Genomic DNA, 15491 nt, shown 5'->3' with positions numbered 1-15491 from the left:
GCTTTAGGAGTCTTGTTGAGGAATTCTGTTCCTAAGCTGACAAGATAGAGATTTGGGTCTACTTTTTCTTTCAGCGGGCACAGGGTCTCTGGTCTAATGCCTAGGTCCTTGAACCACTTTGAGTTGATTTTTGTGCAGGGTGAGAAATAGGAGTCTAATTTCATTTTATTGCATATGGATTTCCAGTTTTCCCAGCACCTTTTGTTGAAGATGCTGTCTTTTCTCCAATATATGTTTATATGGCGCCTTTGTCGAGTATGAGATAGCTGTATTTTTGTGAGTATGTCTCTGTGTCTTCTATTCTGTACCATTGGTCTTCATATCTCTTTTGTGGACGATACAATGCCTTTACTTGTTTGTTTGCTTCATGATAGCTCTGTACTATAATTTAAGGGTATTGAGATGCCTCCTGATTCACTTTTCTCACCAAATATTGCTTAGGATATTCTAGTCCTTTTATTTTTCCAAATGAATTTATTGACTGCTTTTTCTTTTTCTATGAAGAATGTCATTGGAGCCTTAGTAGAAATTGCATTAAACCTTAATAGGGATATAGTGCTTTTGGTGGCATGACCATTTTGAGAATATTAATTCTGTGTATCCAAGAACACTGGAAATCTTTCCATCTTTTAAGGTCTACTTCAATTTCTTAATTTAGAATTCTATAGTTTTCATTATAATGTTCTTTCACCTCTTTTGTTAGATTGATTTCCAAATATTTTTTGAGACTTTTTTTGTGAATGGCTTCATTTTCCTAATTTGTCCTTCAGTTGATTCATCACTGAAGTATAGGAACACAGTTCATTTATGAGTGTTAATTTTATATCTTGCTACTTTGCTGAGTTCATTTATGAATTCTAGAAGATATCTAGTGGATTTTTGGTTTTTTAAATATAGAATAATGTTGTTGGCAAATAGGGATAGTTTGAGTTCTTTTTCTATTAATTTCTTTGTTCGAATTGTTATCACTAGAGTTTCCAGGATGATGTTGAATAGAAGTGGTTAAAAAAAAAAGGCATCCGTGTCTTGGTCCTAGTTTTAGAGGGAATGCTTTCAGTATTTCTCCATTTACAATGTTGACCTTGGGTTTAGCATATATATCTTTTATGATGTTGAGGTATGTTCCTACTATCCCTTATTTCTCTAGTGTTTTGAACATGTATTTTGTCAAATGCTTTATCTGCATTTATTAAGATGATTATGTGATTCTTATTTTTGTCTATTGATATGATGAATTATGGTTATTGATTTCCATGTATTGCACCAACCTTGCATCCTTGGGATGAACCATACTTGATTGTGGTACACTGTCTTTTTAATACATTTTTGTATGTGATTTTGTTGAAGAAATTTTGCATCTATGTACATCAGGGATATTGGTCTGAAGTTTTCTTTTCTTGATGTGTCTGTGTCAGGTTTTGGTATCAGGGTGATATTGGCCTCATAGAATGAATCTTCTTTTCTATTTCATGTAATACTTTGAGGAGTTTTGGTATTAATTCTTCTTTGAAGGTCTTGTAGAACTTGGCTGAGAATGTGTTTGGTCCTGGGCTTCTCTTGATTGATAGGCTTTTGACGATGTTTTCTATTTCATTACTTGAAATTGATCTGTTTAAATTGTGTATCTTCTTTTTCAGTTTGGGTAGGTCATATGTCTCTAGAAATTTGTCAATGTCTTCCATATTTTCTATTTTATTGAGTATTAATTTTCAAAATAGCTTCTAATTATCTTCTGTATTTCAGACGTGTCCATTGTAATATTTCCTTTTTCACCACGTTTTAGTAATTTGAGTTTTCTCTCTTTTTCTCTTCATTAGCATGGCTAGAGGTTTATCTATTTTATTTATTTTTTCAAAGAAACAACTTTTTGTTTTGTTGATTTTGGGGGGGGATTGTTTTTTTTTTCCAATTTCACTGATTTCAGTCCTGATTTTAATTATTTTCTGTCTTCTGCTTTTGATATTGATCTTCTTTTACAGAGCTTTGAGATGTAATGTTGGGTTATTTGTTGACTTTCTGTTCTTTTTAGAAATGAGATAAATGAAACAAACTTTCCTCTAAGCACTGCCTTCATAGTGTCCCGGAGATTTTGATATGTTGTATTGTATTCTCATTAACTTCTAAGTACTTTTTAATTTCATCTCTGATTTCTTCTGCTATCCATTGGTCATTCAGTAGCATATTATTTAATCTCCAGGTGTTAGAGTAGCTTCTGGTTTTTTGGGGTTATCCCTGATTTCTAATTTCACCTCATTATGATCTGATAGAATGCAAGATATTAACTCTATTTTTTTTTTTTGTATTTGCTAAGAGTTGCTTTGTGGCATAAGATATAGTCTTCTTTTGAAAAGGATCCCTGTTTTGTTGAGAATAACATGTATTTGCTTGTTGATGGATAAAATATTCTATATAGGTCTGTTAAGTCTAAGTTATTGATTGAAATATTTAGTTCTATAGTTTCTTTTTTTTTTTTTAGTTTTTGTTGGGAAGATATATACAGTAATGAAAGAGGTGTGTTAAAGTCACCCAGTCTTATTGTGTTGTGGTTTATTTGATTCTTGAAATTGAGAAGAATTTTTTTGATGTACACAGATGCTCCATTGTTTGGGATATAAATATTTATAATTGTTATGTCTTCCTTATATAGCCTTCCCTTAAGTAGTATGAAATATCCTCCTTTTGATTAACTTTGGCTTGAGTTCACTTTATCTTACATGCATATGGAAACCCCTGCTTGTTTACTCGATCCATGTGAGTGATACATATTTTTTTCCCTATACTTTCACCTTTAGTCTATGTATGTCTTTGCCTATGAGGTGAGTTTCTGGAAGAGAGCATACTTTGGGGTATGTATTTTCTTTCTAAGATTTTTACTTAAGTACTTTAAATTCCTACTTGAGTTTTCTGCTTCACTTAATAATCTCATGTCATTTGAAATTACATATTCATGTAGCTCTCATGTATCTCTGAATATTGTAAAAGGAATGCTGAAATGACTTTGTAGAAGTATTCCATGAAATTTGTATCACCTAAAGAATTCAGATTTTTGAAAGTTGAATGCCCACATCTCAGATGTTGGTGTTATGGGGGAGCCGCTTCAGAAAACACTCTAAGTCTGAATTCAAATCAAAGAGAGCTTTATTTACCTTTATTTACTGATAGAGACTGAAGCTCTGTGGGAGAACAGCAGCTTCCTGGCCTGTATCCTGGGAACTTAATGATGAAAACCACAATGCAGGGGCTTTCCTTAGCATCATGCAAGCAAGCCAATCACAGAAGCTAGAAAAAAAGTGGTCAGCTTTTGCGACTCAGTTAACCACATCTTGGGTCCGATCAGGTGTTAGACAATCATACCCTGAGTTTGAGCAGGTGGTTAGTGGGGATGAGAATCTATTTCAAAGTTTTGGGTCACCAAGATCACCATATACTGGGTTGAGTACATTTTGTGGGATACAAAGTACAGAAAACAATATATTATAAGAAAACAGCTTTCATTTAAATCAGTTTCTCAGAAACAGCTCTTGCAACCGATTTTTAATAGAAGTCAGCAAAGTGGAGACTTAGGCCTGTCTATGACAGTTCTTGCTTTATAATTATCTCACTTATCAAAATCTTATATTGATAATCTAGGTTTTTACTAATCTATAACTTATAACTTATACTCTTACTGATGGTATTTATCAGTTCACACCACAAATTAGAAGGCGCTATACAAATCATTTTATTAAAATTCAGTTATAGTGTACTCTCTAATCATTTTATTTTGCTCATTGAAGAATAATTTCATAATTTGAATCTTTGAAAATTCACAGTAATTATTAACCATGGTTCTACTGTCTGTAAATGTTTATGGTGTCCCTTTAAAAGTCAGTTCTAGTACATTAGCAAGAATCCACTCTTAAGTGACCTTAAAATGTTTCCCAAATTCTAATATTATTATAACTTATTTATAACACATATAATAAAACTACTAGTGGAATTTGACTAACAAAAGAAATAAAAAGGCAATAGCTTTTAAATCAAGATAACAAAATCTCTTAAGAATTTAGATGGATTGTGTTAAAAATAAACATTAAAAATAACTATTGGTAGCAATAAAATGGACTCAGAATAGCTAATTTATCACGGAAGTTTTTAATCTTTTCTATAAATATAAACTATTTGAAAAGAAAACAAACTCAAGGGCCTCATGTTTGATAAAAAGAAAAATATATTAAATGAAACTCAAAGGAAAACCAAGGTCCTTCTGACCTTTGGGTTTTTCTGGATGTTCTCCTCATTCAGTGCTATGTCTGTAGGCAAAGGAGCATGGTTCAAAACCATCCTCAGGCCACACTGCAATTGTATGGCAAAATTGCTATATGCTTATCTCCTGGTTTTGACATCATGAGTTCTGAAAATGCTATCAGCTGTTTGTTTTATCTGAACTGATTCTTCAAAGAAACTCATAGAACTAGAGATAGGCTAATATCCTATTTTTTCAATGGCATACCTGAATATACAAGAATACACGACATATTCTTAAAAAACTATGTAACCCCATTCAGGGCTCTGTTAGGAAAAAAAATCATTTATATAACTAATTGTCTAACTTCCTATGATGGTATTTTTTAAAGATATTTATTTAAAATATTTTAAGATAATACTAATTGTTGAAAAGGTACTTTCCATATTAAGCTCAACTTTGCTTTTAAATCCTGGCCAATTCTGGACTGCTTTTGCAGTGCCACACAGATTGGGTTTATGTTACAGCTTGTTTATTTGAGCTCAGCCTGAAAAACTCTTAGATTTCTGACTCTGTTATTCAGCTTTCAGATATCCTGAAGGTTCCTACTTTCAGCAAATTGGATTTGTTTGCTTTTTATGTTGTCAACAAAATTGTTAAAAATATTGAAGTGGTTGGGAAAAATCTTTTCTGGATGAAACCAGATATATTCCATTAAATTAACTTTATTTGTCATTATTGAGACCTTAGTTGTCTTGCACCAAGGTCCAAATCTATCTACCTCTGATAATGTGAACCCATATTTAAGTATCTTGTCAAAAAGCTTTGCCAAATGAGAGAGATTCTCATTTTATAGCATCCTCTTTACCAGTTTAGTCATCTTTTTAAATCAAGTAAATCTGAAAGAACTTGTGAACACACAGATGAATTTTGTTGTCCCTCTTTTCCTAGTTAACACTAGATGGAGTGAACTTTGGGTGAGTCCGAGGTGATGGTGGTGGCAGGTCCCGTGATTGTGCCAAGAGTTACATCAGCAGTGTTTGCTGAATTCTAAGAAGCACATGATCATCACCTTACAGGTCACCACTGGAGAAGTTGTCTGCCTTTCTACCCAGACTTGGTATACCAGGTCTTCCTGGAATTTGAACTCCTCCAGAATCACAGTCATGGTCTATACTTCTTCCTTTTTGTAACTTGTGTGAGCAATCCAACATTAAAATTGTGACTCACATACCAAATTTTGCTTATGTCACAAGGTGAAGAGGAAAATATTTTTTTCCTTCCATAGTCCTCATAATTTCTCGCCTCTCCCCTTTTAGAAATGAATGGTGGTTAAAAAATCCTGGTTCCTGGGTCAGGTTACCTGTATCTATATGCTGTATCTAAAGCCACTGAGTTGTTCTTATCAGTTTGCTTATGTTCTGTAACTGTCATTTTTCTCATATACCAAATTGGAGTATTAATATTGTAAAGGTTAGTTGTAATGGTTAATTGAGGAATTGCATGTAAAACATTTAGAAGAATATAGTCAACTTATCGTTTAAATTGTTAATTGAGAAGAATGTGGGCCTTCTCAGTTTGGAAAAAAAATCTGTTTACTTGAGGGCTATTGTTATGTTGTGGCTAATTAAGGTTATTCTGTACACACATTATTAAAATTACTTCTAGTCTTAGATTGTTGAGCTTTTCAGAGAATTGGAAAACTAGTGAAAAATGTTGGGCAATATGACCTTGCTCCAGTACGTATTGCTTAACTATACCAGAAATGGCTTGTTTTTATAAAACCCCTCTCCATCTAATAAGCTGAAAGCACTCTATAGACATTATCACATAATGATTTTGAGAAGTTGCTAGGCTACTGATATGATGTTGTTATTTCTGTTTTCCCAAGGATTCTAAGTAACTTGCTTATGTTCACATAGAAAAATGACAGTAGAACAAGGAGAAACTCATTTGAGAGGCTTCTGAAATTCTGCCTGGAAATTTGGGCCCCAAAGCAAGTAATTTTAGAGGAGTCCATATCACAAATCCTCTCTGTATATTTAGGATAATTTTATTAGAATTGATACGCAATGTGAAATCTGACAGTATGATGTCACAAATTAAATCTGAAATATGTCCAGCCCTTGTTTGATTCTATAAGTGTAATAATCACTATGTGCACAAAATCCAATGCACTCTATCACTATGTGCACAAAATCCAATGAACTCCAACTGGAAAGAAGAAGTTGGGAGACCATTCATGATTTCAGCCTACTTGGCTTTCAGTCCAGTTTGACAAACACGAAGCAGACACTACGGTGCACATATTTAGATGTAAAAGTGGTTCTTAGGGACTTGAAGTGAAATAGTAAAATAAGAAATGCAGATGGATAAAAAGAGATGGAGATCTAGTATCGACAGATGTTGACATGGAGATTTAGATTTATACAAATAGAACATTGTAATAAAGAAAGTGTATCAGGTCATAAATTAGGATACTATTTGTGAAAAAGATCTGATTTGAATAAGGCTTTAAAGAATGAGTAGGTTGGAAATTGTAGTGGATGGTTGGCAAATGGAAAGAAAACAGTTTTGCATGCTTTGGTTGATCTAAATAGGCAATCATGTCTTCTCTATGTATTTTTCAGAGTTAGTAGGGACCTCAAATTTACTTTTTCATAAGCTTAAGACTATATTAACCAATTACCCTATTTAAAACTCTAAACGTGCTAATCTATTTTGAAGAACAGAAGAGAAATGGATAGAAAAGGTGGGGAAAAGGTGGTCTGTTTCAATTTCCTTTCAAACTTCTTTCAGAGAAGGATATACAAATCATAGGTCAAATATGCCTGAAAAAAACCTACGCATCAGCTTCTTAGTAGCTCATTTCAGATATCTGTGTGACATTTCTTTATTTCCTTGTTTAATTAAGAACATGGTAGTGGTGAGCTTTGTACTCATCATCTCACTGATGAGACATTATAATTCTGCTGAATTCTTCTAATTGCAACCAACCAGGGCTTTGGCTGGGGGAGTAGAATCACTAATCAAGGGTAGTTTCCGTTCATTTTTTGTTACCTGGTAATGGGAAGGTATGATGTCAGACCCATTGTATACCAAGGATTTTAAGAGGTATACAAAATATTTCCAACTGAACTTTCAAAACTCACAAGATTTTAGGCCTGCCTCACTCCGTTTGTATATTATTTTCCAAAATAAGTCTGGTTTCTCCTGAAGAACAGCAATTGATAGATATACTCCACATCATCACCAGCCAAAGGCCAAGGTAACAGCCAGTTTCATATGCCAACATGTTAGTATAGCCTTTTCAAGCATTTCAATCAGATATCCATACAAAAAAAAAAGATCCACAAATCATACCTCACACCATGTGAAAAAAAATAGCTCTTCAAAATGCATCTAAATGTAAAACTGAAATAGCAGAAAATATTTGTGATCTTGAGTTATGCAACAACTTTTGAGGTAAGACACACACATACAATCGATTTATAGAACAATGATGGATCATACTCATCAAAAGGAAGAACTCACGTAAATGTTGGAATCAAAGGCTGTTGCCCTGGAAACTACAGTATCTTACTCTTCAGTGCTTGGAGAGGCCAATTGAAGGACAGAAAAGACAAAGCTGCTGATATTAGCTAGACTACAGGGAGGACTGGATCAGAGGGAACTACAACTTGCACATTGTTACTTTAGTCTAACATGACTGAAGAGACATGAGAGCATTTAATGTGATGAAAATGTTTTCTCTCTTGGTCATACAATGGTAGCAGTGTAGAAACTCATATACTAAAAAGTGCAATTAAATTTTTTAAAATTTATTGGTTTTTAGTTATACATGACAGCAGAATCCATTTTGATGTATTTACACAACAATGGAATATATCTTATTTTAGTTTTAGGATTCCATTCTTATGGATGTACATGATGGTGGGATTCACAGTGTTGTTTTCATACATGTACATGGAAAATTATGTCAGATTTATTCTGTCTATCCTTTTCCTATCCTCCATTTCCATCTATTCCCCATTGTCTAACCTACCGAACTTCTATTCTTCCCCTCATCCCACCTCCTTCTTGTGGGTAAGCTTCCATATATCAGATAAAACATTCAACCTTTGGCTTTTAGGGGCTAGTTTATTTCACTTAACATTATAGTCTCCAGATCCATCCATTTGCTGGCAAATGTCATAAAGTCATTCTTCTTTATGGATGAGTCCCTCCTAATACACACACACACACACACACACACACACACACACACACACACACCCCACATTTTCTTTGTACATTCATCAGTGAAGGGTATCTACTGAATATAAATTATGCTTCAATAAGCATGGATTTAAAAAGTAGCAGGCAGGGGTCATCTGTTCAAGGGATATTTAAATCTTTGACTCATGATCCAGAGGTGGATGTTATTTTCACTGACGTTATTAAATAAGTAATTATCTGCTTTATTCCACTATATTTAAAGTCATCTTTACTAGATTTTCAAAAGTTGAAAAATTGAATAAATTTATCCATTCCATCATAGTTTCATAAGGTATATGTATATTGAATATACTTATTCAATAATCTTTTAATGTGGATATATGTAGGACAGGCCCCAGGATAAACTCATGCTGAAATTTCTAATATTCTAGTAATAGTGAAGGTTGAAGATAATGATTGCATTATTCTGTTTGGGGTGCAGGTGTTATTCCCTCCATGAAAGAGAGTATCAGACCACATCTAGAAGGAAAGGAACTCGGCCTAGTTATGTAATGTCATCTTATCATTCTAGTAAAAATAATAGTGGTAATAATGAAGAAACGTATATTTCAGGTCTCAATTTGTAGAAAAATAGGCAGTTTTGTATAGGCTTGTTCTCTGTAATTACACTTCATGATCTAATATTTTAATGATTCCTCCTGGATAATAATTAGCCATCTCAGCCTCTTGTCATCTGAAAATTACAGTCACTATCCAAAGCTTACCAGACACTGTTTTCTCCCTTTTTCCCCCAGTAACTAAGCTATTAATAATCTTCTTTTGCAAAATGTTCCAGCCAGTCTAAAGTTTTACCTAGTACAGAATTTCCCTAAGTTTTATCAAATGTACTTTGACTGCCAAGAGAAGAATGAAGTAAAATTGCTGAAGACACTGCCTGATCTTTCATGTAGGTACATGTGTTATGTTTTAAATATGGCGTCTACAGAAAGCTCATGTGTAAGTCAATGCAAGAAGGTTTGGAGAAAAAATCATTGGGTTATAGCCTTAGACTCATCAGTGAATTAATCTTTGATGGGATTAACTGGAGTGGTAGAGTATGGCTAGAGGATGTGGGAATTAGGGCATGGGCATGGCTTTGGGGTATATATTTGTATCTGGTGAGCAGAGTCTGTCTCTTTCTGCTTCTTGATCACCATGATGTGAGCTGCTTCCCTCTGCCACACACTCTGCCATGATATTCAGCCTCATCTGGAGCCTTCTATGGATTAAGACCTCTGAAACTTTGAGCTCTCAAATAAACTCTTCTTCTCCTACAATTGTGCTGGTTGGGTTTTTAAGCCACAGTAGCAAAAAAGCTGACTAAAATAATGCTCTAATATATAGTATGCTAATAATAGTCTGTGAGTTCAATCATAAAGATCTAGCTAATTGTATTTTAGTAAATACACTATATATTTTTATAAACAACCTGGAATATAGATCCATCCTCTAATGGATTTTTTTAAATGTAAAAAAAATGAAATGAGGGAAAGAAAGATTTTTGAGCTGACAGTGGCTCACCCCAACATTGAGCTTTTCTGACAGATCTTGCAATGTAAAGTAGGACATTTCTCCATGATTTGAATGTTATTAGAATGTTGGAAGCATGCTAAGTCTTATTGAAATGTCAGGTGGTGATGGAGTTGTGCTGTGTCCTTGAATCAGGGCTGCTGCTTTGGGAATAAGAGTGCTTCCTCCTTCAATGTCCAGAGAAGTCAACTAAAGGACAGAAAAGAGAAAACAGCTAGTATTAGAAGATGACTGAGTCAAAGGAAATCAAAATTGTAAATTATTAAAAACTGTTGTTTTCTTCTTCCTCTGACACCTCCATGCCCCTGTTCTCCAATAACTGCTTAAATAGAATAGCATGAACATGAGTCTCAGTACTACTACTGACTGGTCCTTAGTGGAAGTCATTAAGTATTCCAAGCCTGTTTACTTTCTTTCAAAATGATAGTATTGAATTAAATTATTTCTTTGGATCAAATGGGCATAAAACCATGTTTTGTTGAGATGGGGGAAGGAACTCATCTGATGTTAATTTAATATATGCTAAGGCTAAATATATATTAATGACAGAATTAAAATTCTATCATAAAAGAATATCCCCATCATGTAATCCATGATATGTAAATTCTCTTTACCTTCCAGCCACATTATAATTACTCTTTGCATGGTATTTTTACACTCAACAGATTGAATTTCACATCCATAAATGTCTTTAGGAATTCCACCTCTAGCCTCAACACAATAAAGAGACAACTACTTCTAAAGAAACATTGGATTAGGCAAAGGGGAAAGAAGGAAAGGAAGGGAGATAGGAATTGGAAAGATGGTGGAATGAGTTGGACGTAACTTTCCTATGTTCATGTATGAATACACCATCAGTGAAACTCCACATCATGTACAACCATAACAATGGGAAGTTATACTCCATGTATGCATAATATGTCAAAATACACTCTACTGTCATGTGTATCTAAAAAGATCAAATAGAAAACATTATGGGTTAGAAAGTAGAGGAAGTCAGTGGGCAAAGAGTACATTCCACTTACTGTTGGCCAGGCTCTTTAACATAGTGCATCTGCATAGCACAACAGTTAGTTTATATAATTATTCCAGAATAGGTACAGGTTCTGCTTCCCTCAGCAATTCACATTTTCCAAAATAAACCTTGAGACAGCCAGGTAGCCATTATTTTCTACATCTTTCAAATGAGGAATAGACTTAGCTTAAATCAGAGGTGTTAAAACAAGAAATAAAAAACTTTACTTTATTATTCAATCTCCTCATTATACAGAGAAGAAAAAACACCAAGTACCAGAGCAATAAAGGAATTTTTCCAAGGAAGGTTGGTGAACTGACGGGACTCTGTATCTTTTCACTCCTAGGCCAGTGGTCCTTGTGAACTCTGGTAACACCACTGACCGGGTCTTCTTTGACCTTGAGGAAGTTAATTTGAAATGGGAAACAGTAATTCACAGTTACCTCTTGGGAACATCAACAGGACAACAGAAGCTTGTAGAGGAAGATACACTTAAAAAGAGAAGGTGTAAATCAATTGAATTGAGACAGACTGGTTTGTAGATCACATGATTTTAGTTTTCTGTAGAAATCTTCCAACACTTAGTATTTCTAAATAATCCTTAGCACTGTCAGATTTTTTTTTGTTTAATTAATAAGCCTTTGTTCATCAGGAAGATAACAAATTCCAAATTCCTGGCTCCAGAAGTCTTTTTGAAATAAATGTGGATTTGGTATAAATTTTGAGCCCATAGAAAATTTGGGGTCCACCATTTTTTCTTCTTTGTAACCATATCCAGGCCTGGGATGAATAAGGAGAAGAGTAAGTTTATTTTCCTCCTCCTCAATAATCTTCACTGAGAGCTTTGTGTACCTTATGAATTTTTATCACTGAAAGGTGCTGTGGTGCAGTTCTAGGATTAAGATTGATAGTTGGAAATCTTTCCAGCTGTCTTGAATGACTCTGAGGTTAATTTGTGGTTCATCAGATGCAGTTAAAATGGACAGTCTCCAACTAGAGCTTCATTACTTCTCATCAGACTTCTAGGGATCTTCCATGAAGGGACTGTCAAGAACCAGGTTAGAAATCTCTTTACTTCAGTCCAGGATGAGCCTCACTCTTCACCCTCCACCAGTGTATTTATTTCTGACCTGCAAATATGAGCCTGGATTTAGTCCTCCTACAGTTTCAGTGATTTGAACAAGGATACATGGCTATGCATTCAGGAAAATCTCACCCACTGAAGAGCTCCTCCTTTAGCAGGTTTGTCTGAAATTTCAAGTTAAATAAGAATTAATTCCTTGGGAAAACTCTGAAGCAGGAATGAATATTCCTATCTCTTGGGAGAGCCTACAGATTTAATGATTTGGAATTTGTACATAAAACCATGCTTAATGCCATCAAGAGTAAGTGAGGTGGGGTATGGAGTCGGGGTATAAATTCATTTAAACATTAAACATGTTGAAAAGGAGCAGAGTTTTGAGGAAGATGAGCCAAAGGAGTTGTGTAGCATTATTAAAATGTGTTTGGTCATGCTCTGCTCAAATCTTAGATTAAAGCTTTTATCATTTCAATCTGTTATGGACTGAATGAGTGTTCCCCAGTAAAATTCATGTGTTGAAACCCTAACCCTTCAGGTCGAAATAGGTGTCTATCTTGCCAAAAGTCAATGCACACTTTCCATGGACAGGGCACCATGTGATTTCCAGATCTTCTGCCATAAAGTTTTTCTGGCAATAGCCGAATGCTACATTGGTTGCTAGAAGGCAAACATATGTAATGGATTATGTGTTTCTGTTTGTGTCCTCATTTCTGACCAGTCTCATATTTCAGTGACAGCAAACCACTGCTAAACAGGCAAATAAGACTCTTGATCATTTCAATCCTTTATATGCATTGGGCTTCTCGACAAACTGTATCCAATTTCAACAACAAAAAAAAGATCCTATCAAGAAAATATACATATTTACTAAAGATAACTCTGAGACAGAAGTTTTTCTGTGGTAGCAGGAAGCAGAGCATGTGTTCACGCAAGAATTGATATATTCTACCCACATGAGAGCCCTCAAGATGTAATTTTCTCAGACTTCTATGGAAGCAGATATTCACTTGATTGAGATTCTGTGCCTATTTAATGCATAAAAGTTTTTCACATCTATTTATATCTTAACATGTTTATATGAACACTAGTATCTTGTATATCTTGAAACCTAAGTCCCAGAGGGATCTGCCATGGTGATCTCACCAGGATCCATTGACGCAGTAAACCAGTCCATGTTTGCACACTACTGGTGAATGGAGCAGAGGGACTGTTTTAATCTGAATTTGAATCAGTCATGCTGATGGGGATGAAGGAAGGGTGTTTTCTCTTTAATCCTTGATTTCAATCTACTGGTTGTGATTTATGACAGTGTTTTCAAAATTATAGCTAAACTCTACTTTTCAGAAGTTTTGATGGTTTTATAAGAGTTTACATATATTATTTTAAAATTATATTTGAAAATATGGAGCCACACAGATATGACATATTTTTAACATGAGAACCTATAACTTGTCAATAATACAAAGTATTGGTAGATTCTGTGCATATTCATACTTAAGACTTAGAATAAATGTTTATATAAATAAGTCTTAGGGAAATAAATGTATATTGTTGAAGATGCCCAGTTATGACAACTCATGACAATAGCACCAAAACAATACATTTATGTGAAATTTCTGTGAAAATATCAGATTAGGGAAATTTTAGTGCTTTGTGTAAATTCATGTCTATATCTGTTTACATATTAATATACATGGAAGCCCATGTTTATATTGCACAGACACCAATAAATTATATGCTAAGAAATGCTTAGATACATCTTCTCAGTGTAGGCCCTAGCTTCTGAATAATCATCAGTTGTGAAATAACAGGTGAATATATAGTATGTTATATCTACTAAATATTATAGATATATACTATATTATAGATACTTTTAATGTTTTTTGTTTGACTTTTACTTTCACCATGTTCAACTCAATTACATGATTTATATAACTCTTAAATTCTAAATTTAGAATAAAAAGTATTGAATATTTTGAAGATCCAAGGTAAGCTATTACATTTTCCACACTTGTGATACTTTTCTGTTTGAATTGCATTTTTCTTATTCCTGTGGCCAAAGTGTATAGATATGTATGGAATATGGATATTAATATGAGAGTATTGGTCACATCTTGATTTCAAAGTTCTGTGTTTGTCAGGGTGTGTCACTATTCTCATTGATTAATGCTTAAAAATGTAAAGTTTGCAAATTTTAAACTTATAACCTTATACAAATTAAATTAACTCTTTTAGTTTACATATTGGCACTTGGAGTAAGACTTCATTTGAAATAGGAATTGTGCTAGTACAAATCTGGAAATTGTTGATTCATGAGGTTACTGGTTTGTACAAATTCATTTTTTAGTCTTGGTGGAATTACACATAGAATTCATATGTTGAAACTTCTAATTGACAACTTTCTTCAGTTCCTACAGTAAAATACTGGGGATCAAAATGATATCCAGCTTTACTTGCAGTCATGTAGAACCAAGATAAATGCATACATATAACGGTGCCAGAGAAATTCTGATGATGGAGATGAGGGAGAAATTTAGTAGACACTGTTTTCAGATCTACTATCAAAACACAATGTGCTGGGATGTGAGTGACATCTGTAATAAGAGACACAGACAAAACGGAGAAGCTAATAATCTGAAAATGTTTACTCTTTGAATCTTGATGATATTTTTTCAGATTTATTTCCCAGTGGTGTTCCTTAGAAGGACATAAAGCTAATTTCATTCTCTTAACATACCAGCAGATGGGTTGGATATATTAGGCTGCAATTAAACAGTTGCTCCATATAATTCACAAATGCCTGATCATAAAGAATATATTTGATATGGGGTCTGTTTCTGCCAGTCCATGTTTGAATACTTGTCCCTTATATTTTCCAGTGCATGTTCCTAGAAGGAACTCTTGTGTCATTATCATTGAGATGTCTGGGTCAAAAAGTACAAAAGGCATACACAAAAATCATACCAAAATAGTAAAACAGGACACGGTGTTCCGTTGGAGTCCTACATGGTTCCCTTCTGAGTCACTAGCAGACTGCTAGGTCCTTGCAGTCTGATACTCCTCAGTAGTAGGCTTGCATCTGATAAAGATCTGCAGATTCTGTTCAGTGACACATGCTCACTTAGAAGTCACTCAGCCAGAGTGCATAGCTCACCATTGGAGGAACAAGTGAGTCACTGAGGCTCATTTCAGTGGAGGGCACATTGTAACACTTAAATGTTTATACCAAGGGTGGTCACTGTAATTCCCTGCAAAACCTCCCTCTTAACCCCCAAAGTTCTTGATGTTTTTCATGGCCTCAGACTGTAGGTTCTAGCTCAGGGAAAAGACGGCTGAGTCAATAAGTTAAACATTACAGTATGTAAGAGAGGAGATGAGGAAGG

At 34.3% G+C, this 15491-nt stretch overlaps 1 protein-coding gene and 1 long non-coding RNA gene across 6 annotated transcripts in view; one reads left to right on the top strand and one right to left on the bottom strand.

The window, feature by feature from the left end:
• Nucleotides 1-15491, top strand: part of LOC144365147 (uncharacterized) — a 535192-nt gene that overhangs the window by 382623 nt on the left and 137078 nt on the right. The gene's annotated exons all lie outside the window — the stretch shown is intronic.
• The window catches only part of LOC120888457 (uncharacterized), a 575667-nt gene continuing 568401 nt past the window's right edge, over nt 8226-15491 (bottom strand). For all 5 annotated transcript variants that reach the window (XR_013423368.1, XR_013423369.1, XR_013423371.1 and 2 more), the window contains one exon: nt 8226-10201. This is a non-coding gene — a long non-coding RNA (uncharacterized LOC120888457). The remainder of the gene's footprint in view (nt 10202-15491) is intronic.

This window comes from Ictidomys tridecemlineatus, chromosome 6 (assembly GCF_052094955.1).
Source record: "Ictidomys tridecemlineatus isolate mIctTri1 chromosome 6, mIctTri1.hap1, whole genome shotgun sequence".
NCBI classification, from domain to species: Eukaryota; Metazoa; Chordata; class Mammalia; order Rodentia; family Sciuridae; genus Ictidomys; species Ictidomys tridecemlineatus.
This window is presented reverse-complemented; position numbering and strand designations above follow the sequence as displayed.